The sequence below is a fragment of the Macrotis lagotis genome, chromosome 2 (assembly GCF_037893015.1).
Source record: "Macrotis lagotis isolate mMagLag1 chromosome 2, bilby.v1.9.chrom.fasta, whole genome shotgun sequence".
Lineage (NCBI taxonomy): Eukaryota > Metazoa > Chordata > Mammalia > Peramelemorphia > Peramelidae > Macrotis > Macrotis lagotis.
Window position 1 is genome coordinate 277,627,124 of NC_133659.1, and position 10,657 is coordinate 277,637,780.

Consider the following 10,657-nt stretch of genomic DNA (forward strand, 5'->3'; position numbering starts at 1 on the left):
TATCAAAGCACAGGCAAGAGAAGATAAGACCTTGAAGGAATAAAGGTTCCAGTGAGGTGTCCTCAAAACCCTCCAAAGCCTTAGAAGTGTGGTAAATTAGTTTTAGGCTGAGGAAATGAGTAAACAACAGAAAAAGAAGAATATGACCATAGAAAATCCCTTTGGTCCCATGGAATATTCAGAAGATGACAAACTAGAAGCTTTTGTATCCAAAGCCTCTAAGAGAAATAGAAAGTGGACTCAGACTATGGATGAGCTCAGAAAAAGACTTTGAAAAACAATTAAGGGAGGTGGAGGAAAAATTGGGAGGAGAAATGAGAATGATGCAGATAAATCATGAAAACCAAATCAGCAGTTTGGTGAAAAAATTACAAAAAAATACTGAAGAAAAACAATATGTTTAAAAAACCAGTTTAGGCCAAATGGAAAAAGCAAAACAAAAAGCAAATGAGGAGAAAAATGCCTTAAAAAGCAGAATTGGTCAACAGGAAAAGGAGATAAAAGAGCTCTCTCTGAAGAAAATAACTCCTTCAAATGCACAATGGAACTAAAGGAAGCCGATGACTTTGCAAGAAATCAAGAAGAAATAAAACTCTTCCATAAAAGCCAAAAAATTAGAATAAAATGTGAAATATCTCACTGAAAAAACAACCAACCTCGAAAATAGATCCAGAAGAAATAATTTTAAAATTATTGTGCTACCTGAAAGTCAGGACCAGGAAAAGAGCCTAGACTTCATTTTTCAAGAAAATATTACAGCAAAATTTTCCTGAGATCCTAGAAGCAGAGTGTAAAATAGAAGGAATTCACCAGTCACGTCCTGAAAGAGATCCCAAAAAGAAAAACTTCCAGGAATTTTATAGCCAAATTCCAAAACTCCCAAGTCAAAGAGAAAAATACTAACATTGACAGAAACAAACAATTCAACTACCATGGCTCTATAGTCAGGATTACACAGAATTTGGCAGTATCTATCCTAGAGATTGGAATATGATATTCCACAAGGCAAACGATCTTGATTTACAACAGAGAATCAACTACCCAGCAAAACTGAACATCCTCTTTCAGAGGAAAAGATGAACTTACAATGAAGCAGGGGACTTTCAAACTTTCCTATTGAAACAGCCAGAGCTTAACAGAAAGTTTGATCTAAAAGTACAGGACTCTGGTGAACCATAGAGAAGATGGATGAGAAGGACTAACTATGAGGAACTTAATGATGTTGAGCTGTTTGTATTCCTTCATGGAAAGAAGATATTGATAACTCATATGAACTTTCTCATTTATAAGAACTATTAGAAGAAGCATATATAGACAGGGCACAGGAAGGAGTGGAATATAATGGTATAATAGAGTAAAAAGATGGAGTCAATGGGTGATAAAGGAAAGTACTGGGAGGAAGGAAAAGGAAAGGAAGAAGGGGCTAAGATATTTCACATAAAAGTTAAGAAAAAGCTTTTTCAATGGAGTAGAATGGGGGAGGCAAGGGGGAATGAGTTAGCCTTCATTCTCATCAAAAATGGCTCAGAGAGGAAATAACATGCACACTTAATTGGGTATAGAAATCTATCTTACCTAGAGAGAAAGAGGGAAGATTGTGGGAGAGGGTACTCAGATATAACACACTTTTTGGACAGTGACAGGATGAAAGGCAAGAGAGAATAGAATAAATAGGAGCAGGGAGGAATAAAGTAGAGGTAAATACAGCTTGTAATAACAAATGTGGGAGAAATATTGAAGCAACTTCTCTGGTGGACTTATGATAAAGAAGGCAACTCACCCCAGAGACAGAGCCATTGGAATGTGAACACAGACTGAAGTACATTTTTTTTAATCTCTCTCACTATTCTTGAGGTTTCTCATCTTCTTGGGGGGGGGGGAAGGGGGGGTTATGCTTGCTCTCATAACAAGATTATGGTAATAATATAAAATTTTTCAAAATTTAAAAAGAATTATATAAATACCAAAAGATATTCCTTAGCATAAAAATGAATATACGAAAGAAGAAAAGTTCTGATGTCTCTGGCAATCTGTAGTATGAGAGTATATTTAAGGTTTTGACCTTAGAAAAGTGGTGGCAATGGTAGGGTTATATTGGTTAGGAGGCATGTAATCACTCCTGAAAGATAAGGAGAAAGATTAGGAGAAAAGTGGAATCAAGAGAGCAAGGAGCTATAATATAAGCAGTGAGATGGGGAGAATCTTGGTTTAAAAGAATAGAAACTTGGAGGGGAGTGATATGGAAAAAGGAAACAGTTAATGAGATTGAACTGGTTTAGTTTGTAGGGAACTTCAAGGAAGGTATTTATTGGTCCACCCTTCTTTAGGCTTCCTAACCTCATTGAATCTTCATGATTCCTCCTTCTTCCTCCTTTATTTACTTTTCTCTTTCTCCTTTCTCTTTTCCTTTCCTATTCTTTTTTTTTTTTGCTTTTTCCTCTTCCCTACTTACCCATTATATAGAGCTTTTCCTTATCTATTCATTATGTGGAATTGAACTATACATCTTAATTAAATGAAGATTTGCTCCTGTTTTGGATTTTAAAAGTTAACTATACATTTTCTTCTCTCAAAAAAAACAAAAACAAAAACAAAACTAAAGTATATTGCTTTAGCTTTGTTTCTAGTTTCCAAAGGAAAAAATTTCCCATCTGTGGTTCAAAGGTCCATAATAGAAAAAAATGTTTCTCATCTTCCTCAGGATTTAGTAGGGAATCCCCACATGCTAAGGAAATGATAAATGTCTTTCCATTTTACCAGCAAAGCAAGTGAAACACAGTTAAATTAGGACGAGGCAAAATTAGATATTATGGGAAGACAAACTCTAAAGGAAGCTAGCCTTTTTCTTCTATAGTCTTTTTTTCCTTTTCTTGAGGAGTCATTCCTTATCAAAAGTTACTTTTCCAGCATCCATGATGCATTCTACTATGTATACTACCACTTTTTCCCCCCTATTAGTGAGCACTTAAGTACATAAATTCATTTCAGGTTTGAAACTTATTGTACCCTTTGTGGAATCGAAAATCCCTTGTCTCATCTCCATCATTTTTCTATTTTTAGATACTTGCCTTAGCAGACCATGATTGAAGTTTCCTTTCATTATGTCCTAAAAAGTGAACTTCACTCTTTGATTTTTTTATTTCTTCATATTGGTAGTTTTTAATGAAAGAAATATAAAGTGGTAAAATTCATATGCTAAGTCTTGTCAATGATAACCGGTCTGGGATAACAGTTCACATGAAGAGAGTTGAAAAGAATGTTGATTTTATTGATTTTATTACCTGTGTATTTCCCGGAAGAAGGACAGGTTAGTAAAATATTGTTGTGAGCTGATCTGTTTGCACTATTTTATTGTAAGACTGAATTAGTTAATTCCCTCCAGACTTTAGCTTGCATATCATCTGGACTCACTGATTTGTGTATGTTCAGATTCTGTAAGTATTCCTTGACCTGCTTTGACAGAGTGTATATTTGACAGAAGAATATTAAAAAATATAAGATGGCAAGCAGATGGTTGGAGCTATTGCTGAAAGGAGACCTTATTGAAAATAGTTTGTGAATGTAGACCATGCATTTGTTTATGAGCATGTCCTTTTAAATATCGGACTTGATGACCAATAGAGGTCATAAAAGATTCCTATGTCTGCAGGAATTTTAATTGATATCCTCTATCTGAAGTAATTATGAAAGAGACAGAGAGACTGAGAGACAGGCAGAGAAAGAAAAAGAGAGACAGAGACAGAGATGAAGAAAAAAGAAACTAAGAAGAGAGGGAGAAAAAAGGAAGAATTTTGAAAAAGAATGGGGGAGAAAGGAAAGAAAATGAAAAGAAAAAAGGAAGAAAGAAGAAAAGAAAGAAAGAAAAAGAAGGTAGAATGAAAACAAAAGGAAAGAAGAAAATAGAGGAAAAGAAGAAAGAAATGAAAAAAAGAAAAAGAAAGAAAGGGTTTGTAATACTTCTTGCTGCCAGATGTCTTTGCTGATGCCACATCCAGAGATGTTAAACTTCTCCATAATTCTCTGTATTTGGGGTAAGCTCCTTTCTTAGTGAAAACAGACCTGGGACTGAATTTAGTGAAATGAAAAGGAAGACAAAGGAAAAAAAAATAAGAAAGTTAAGGATTATGGCTAGTAGTATTTCATAAGAATTCATGTTTTTCTTTTTATTACTGTGATGGTGGCAGAGAAAATCGACTGTCAATCTGACTTGAAGGGTGAAAGTCATAATACTTAATACTTTTTAAAAATGTATAGTTTAGTTCTGGGAGCCAAGATAAGGCAGGAAATTGTCTAACTCTCCCAAATTCAACTCTAAAACTATATAATCATGCCTCAAAATGAATACCAGAATGACAGGACCAACAGAAAGATCAGGTGAAACAATTTTCCATCCAAAAACATCAACAGAAGGTCAACAGCTAGCAGGAGATCCTGAGCCCCATGCCCAAACAGTGACTGAGGCCCCATAGCCTGGTACAGCAACAGATAAGCAACTGCCCGTACCCCTTCCCAGACTCCTGAGAAGTATTAGACTCCTTTATGGCACTAGTACAGCACCAGGTAACAGTCAAGGCCTGTCACAGCCCCTGCATAAAGCCAAGCCTTTCCCACCTTCACAGACCCCAGAGAAGCACCAGGGAAGCAGCCAAGGCCTTCTATGTTAAGAAACTTGGAAAAGTGCTCCTCAATCCCAGGAGCAGAGCTCAACTTTAAAAGTCACAAAATAAATTGTAAAAAGGAACAAGTAAGGGGTGGCTAGGTGGTGCAGTGGATAGAGCACCAGCCCTGGAGTCAGGAGTACCTGAGTTCAAATTCGGCCTCAAACAATAATTACCTAGCTGTGTGGCCTTGGGCAAGCCACTTAACTCCATTTGCCTTGTAAAAACTAAAAAAAAAAAAAAAAAAAAAAAAAAAAAAAAAAAAAAAGAGCAAGTAAAAGGAAAAAAGATCCTCACCTTAGAAAGTTACTACAATGTGAAGAATATCAAAAGACAAACTCAGAAGAGGACAACAGTGTCAAAACATCTATGTTTAACACTTCAGAGAAAAATGTGAACTAGCCTCAGGTCCAAAAACAACTCTTGGAAGAGCAAAAAAAGTTTTTTTGAAACCAAATAAGAGATTTAGAAGGGAAATTGGAGAAACAAATGAGAATATGAAAGAAAATCATGAAAAAAGAGTCAATAGTTTGATAAAGAATGTACCAAAAAGGTGGAAAAAGAACTAAAACCTTTAATTAAAAAAGAACTACTTCAAAAGTAGAATTGGTCAAATGGAAAAGAAAGTACAAAAGCTCACTGAAGAAAATAACTCCTCAGGAGCAGCTAGGTGGCGAAGTGGATAGAGCACTGGCCCTGGAGTTAGGAGTACCTGAGTTCAAATCCGACCTCAGACACTTAATAATTATCTAGCTGTGTGGCCTTGGGCAAATCACTTAACCCCACTGCCTTGCAAAAACTAAAAAAAAAAAAAGAAAGAAAATAACTCCTCAGAAAGTAGAATTGGACAAGTGGAAGCTAATGACTCTTTGAGGTTATCAAAAATAAGTCAAACAAAATCAAAAGAATAAAAGAAATAGAAAAAATGTGAAATATTTATTTGGAAAAATAACTGATCTAGAAAATAGATTCAAAAGAGATAATTTTAAAATAATTTGACTATCTTAAAATCGTGATCAAAAAAAAGAATTTGGCCAATCATACTTTAAGAAATTATCAAGAAAAACTTCCCTGATATCCTAGAACCAGAGGGTAAAAGGGATATTGGAAGGATATATTTCTCATCTCCTGTAAAAGTTCTCAAAATGAAAACTCCCAGAAATATTATAATCAAATTATAGACTCCCAAGTCAAGGAGAAAATGTTGCAAGCAGTCAGAAAGAATCAATTCAAATGTCATGGAATCATTGCTAGGATTGCACAGGATGTAGTAACTTCTACATTAAAGTATTGGAGTACTTTGAATATGATATTCCAAAGAGCAAAGGAGCTAGAATTACACCAAAAATCCCTGTCCAGTGAAACTGAACATAATCTTTCTGGGGGGCCAGAGAGTGGAGTGCATGAGTGTGGTAGCATGGTAATTCAATGAAATAGAAAATATTTAAGCATTTCTGATAAAATGACCAGAATTGAACAAAAAATATTGATTTTCAAATATAAGACTCAAGGGAAGCATATAAAAGATAAAAAGGAAAGAAAAAATATGATAAATTCAATTAAGGTAAACTTTATATCCCTACATCAGACAATGATACTTGTAACTCTAATGAACTATATACTATTAGAGTAGATAGGAAGAGTATACATAGACAGGGGTAAGGGGTATAAGATGACTTGAACGGGATGGTATCCAAAAAGGGAAGGGGGAGATGAGAAAAGATTACACTGGAAACAGAGGGAAGGGAAAAGTAAAATGGTATATGTTATCTCACATGAAGAGGCAAGAAAAATCTATACAGTGGAATGGAAATATGGTAGGGTGTTGGGCATCACTTGAACCTGACTCATCAGAACTGACTCAGAAAGAATAGCATACACAGTCAATTGGGTATAGAAATCTATCTTAATGTATATGGAAGTAGGGAGGGTTGAGAAAAGGAAAAGACCAACATAAGGAGGGGTAGATGGGAAAGGTCATGATCAGATGGCAAAACTGGTGAGAGACAGAGAAGCAGAAACAGAGACAGAGACTGCCACAATCAGTGATAGAGGCAGGAATAGAGATAGGCAGAGACAGAGACAGAAACCAACACAGAGAGACAGAAAAAAAAGATAAATAGTACAAAAAATGAAATAGGGGAATACAAAGTTAGTAATCATAACTGTTAATTTGATTGAATGAACTCACCATAAAATGGAACTGGATGGTAGAATGAATTAAAAACCAGAATCCTGCAAGATGTTGTTTACAAGAAACATTCTTCAAGCAGAGGGGCACACACAGAGTAAAGTTAAGGTACTGAAGCAGAATCTATTATGCTTCAGGGTTAGCAATCATTATCTCAGACATAAGAATAGCAAAATTAGATCTGATTGAAAGAGGGAAGGAAAGAAATCACATATTACTAAAAAGTACCATTTGTACCAAATATATAACATCCAAATTCTTAAAGAAGTTAAATAAGTTACAGAAGGAAATGGTAAAACTATATTAGTGGGGGATCTCAACTATTTTTTCCTTAGAACTAATGAATTTCATCACAAAATAATAAAGAAATGAAAGAGATGAATAGAATATTAGAAAAGTTAGATATGGTAGACCTCTGAAGAAAACTGAATAGGTCTAGGAAAAAAATACCTTTTTCTTAGTGGCACCTACCTTAAAAATTGACCATATAATAGGGCATAAAAATCTCACAATAAAATGTAGAGAGGCAGAAATATTTAATGAATCCCCTTCAGATGACAACACAATAAAATTAAAATCAATAAAGAGTAGTTGAAAGATGGATTAAAAATTAATTGGAGGGGGAGAAGCTAGGTGGATAGAGCACCGGCCCTGGAGTCAGGACTACCTGAGTTCAAATCTGACCTCAAACATTTAATTACCTAGCTGTGTGGCCTTGGCAAAAAACAAAAATTAATTGGAGGGGTAGCTAGGTGGTACAGTAGATAGAGCACTGACCCTGGAGTCAGGAGGACCTGAGTTCAAATCCAGCCTCAGACACTTAATAATTACTTAGTTGTGTGACCTTGGGCAAATCCCTTAACCCTACTGTCTTGCAAAAACCAAAAAATAAAAAAAATAATTGGAACCTAAATAATCTAATCCTAAAGGATGAGTAAGCAAATGAACATATCATAGAAACAATCAATAATTTCACTAAAGAGAATGACAATAATGAAACAACATAGCAAAATTTATTAGATGCAAAACTTAGGGGAAATTTTATATCTCTGAACTCTTGCATCAATAAAATAAAGGACACATCAATGAGTTAGGCATACAATTTTTAAAAATAAGAAAAAAACAAATTGAAGATCCCAAATCAAACACAAAATTATATATACTGAAAACCAAAGGAGACATTAATAAAATTTGAAAATAAGCTAATTAGTACATAAAACTAAGAAATAGTTTTATGAAAAAAACCCAATAAAAAGATGTTTTTTAATTCCATTTAAAAAAAAGAAAGAAGAAAATCAAATTACCAATGTTAAAAAAATTAAAAAAGAAATGGAAGAGGAAATTAAATCAATTATTATGAGATATTTTGCTCAACAATATGCCAATAAATCTGACAATCTAAGAAAAATTGATGAATATTTATAAAAATATAAGTTGCATAGATTGATAAAAGAAGGAACTGAATACTTAAATGCCCCATCTTAGAAAAAGGAATTGAACAGTTCACAAATAAACTGAGGGAAAAAAAACTATTCCTAGGGTCAGATGGGGTCACAAGTGAAATCTAATTAAAGAAAAATTAATCCCAATACAATGTAAATTCTTTGGAAAAACAGTCAAAGAAAGAGTCCTACAAATTCCTTTTATGACACAAATATGATATTTAAACCAGGAAGAGCTAAAATAGAGAAAGAAAACTAGATCAATTTCCCTAATAAATATTGATACAAAATTTTAAATAGTACTTTAGCAAGGAGATAATAGTAATATATCACCAGGATCATGCACTATGACTACTATGATTTATACCAGAATGCAAGGCTGGTTCAGTATGAGGAAAATTATCAGCAATATTGACAATAATCAATAACAAAACCAAGAGGAAACATATAATCATCTCAGAAGATGCAGAAAATGCTTTTTATCAAAACAGTTCTCATTTCTATTTAAAACATTCAAGAGTGTAGGAATAAATGGAATTTTACTTAAAATGATAAATAATATCAAGCTTTCAATGTAATGGGATAAATTGGTAGTCTTCCTAGATAAGGGATGAAATAAGGATGTCCATTATCACTATTATTGTATTAGAAATGTTTAGCCAATGGATTTGGACCCGGGTGCTCCTGGCTCAAGGGCCAATGCTCTGTCCGCCACCCAGCCACCCCTACTATTATTACAATTTTATTTTATTTTGGGTCTTTTTTTTTCTTCTTTCTGGTTTTTGCAGGGCAGTGGGGTTCGGGTGATTTGCATGTCACACTACTGGGTGATTGTTGGGTCTTCGGGGCTGGATGTGGGCTCAGGTGCTCGTGGCTCCAGGGCTGGTGCTTCATCCATTTTGCCACTTGGCCATACCTACAATTATTACTATTATTTTTTTAATTTTAATTTTTTTCTCTCCCCTTTACTTTATCACTCAAGCAAGTCTATATTTATGGGGGGGAAGGGGTATTTTGTTTACTCTTAAACAAGAATATTTTATTAATGTAAAAAAATTTGTACAAAATGAGAATAAAAAAAGAAAAAAAGAGAAAAAAAGAAGAAATGTTTAGCCAAAACAATGAGAAGAAAAAGAAATTGAAAAAATTAAACAATGAGGAAAAAAATTATTACTCTATGCACATGATATGATGGTATACTTAGAGACTTACAAAGAATCAGCTAAAAAATAAATTGAAATAACTAGCAAAATTGTAGGATATAAAGTCAGTCCACATAACATAAATCATCATTTCTATATATTGCCAATAAAGCCCATCAGCAAAATATAAAATGAGAAATTCCAATTCAAGGAACTGTAACATAATTGTTATGGATTTATGTTTAACATAGTTATACATGTATGACCTATATTAGATTGATTTCTGTCAGGGGGAGAGGAGAGGGAAGGGAGAGAGGGAGAAAAATGTGAAACTCAAAACCTTGCAAAAAAATTGATTGTTGAAAACTATCATTGCATACAGTTGGAAAAATAAATAAAATATTAAAAATCAAAGATAAAGTAACTGTAGACAATAAAATATTTTGCTTTCTACCTGTCAAGACAAATTCAGGAACTATATAAACACTATAACAAAAGATTTTTCATATAAGCAAAGAAGGATCTAAACAAATGGGAAAAAAATCAATTTCTTATGGGTAGCCTGAACCAATATAATAAAAATGACAAAATTTCTAAATTAATTTGCTTATTCAGTGTCATACCAACCAACTACCAAAATTTTTCTTATAGAGCTTGAGAAAAGAAAATCAAGGGGACAAATGCAAAGGAAAGTGGCCTAGATGTACTGGGTCTGAAACTATATTACAAAGCAGTAATCATTAAAACTATCTGGTACTGGCTAAGAAATAGAGTGATGGATCAGGGAAACAGATTAGATACAAAAGACACAGTAGTAAATCACTATAGTAATCAAGTGTTTGATAAACTCAAAGACCCCAGTTTCTGTGAAAAGAACTTACTATTTCATAAAAATTACTGGGAAGAACTGGAATACTTTGTAGCAAAAATTAGGTATACGCCAAAATCTTACATAATATGCTAAGATAAGGTAAAAAATGAGCACATGAGGGTGATACCATAAGTAAATTAGGAATTTATATTCAAATAAGAGATAGAGCATTATGAAATATAAATGGATAATTTTGATTATGTTAAATTGAAAAGTTTTACATAAAGAAAATTAATGCACCCTCAATTAGAAGAAAAGCAGAAATCTGGGAAACAATTTTTGCAGGTTTTTTTTCTGATAAATGTCTCATTTTTCAAGGATGCCTATTATTTGGGAAATGACTGAACAAATGC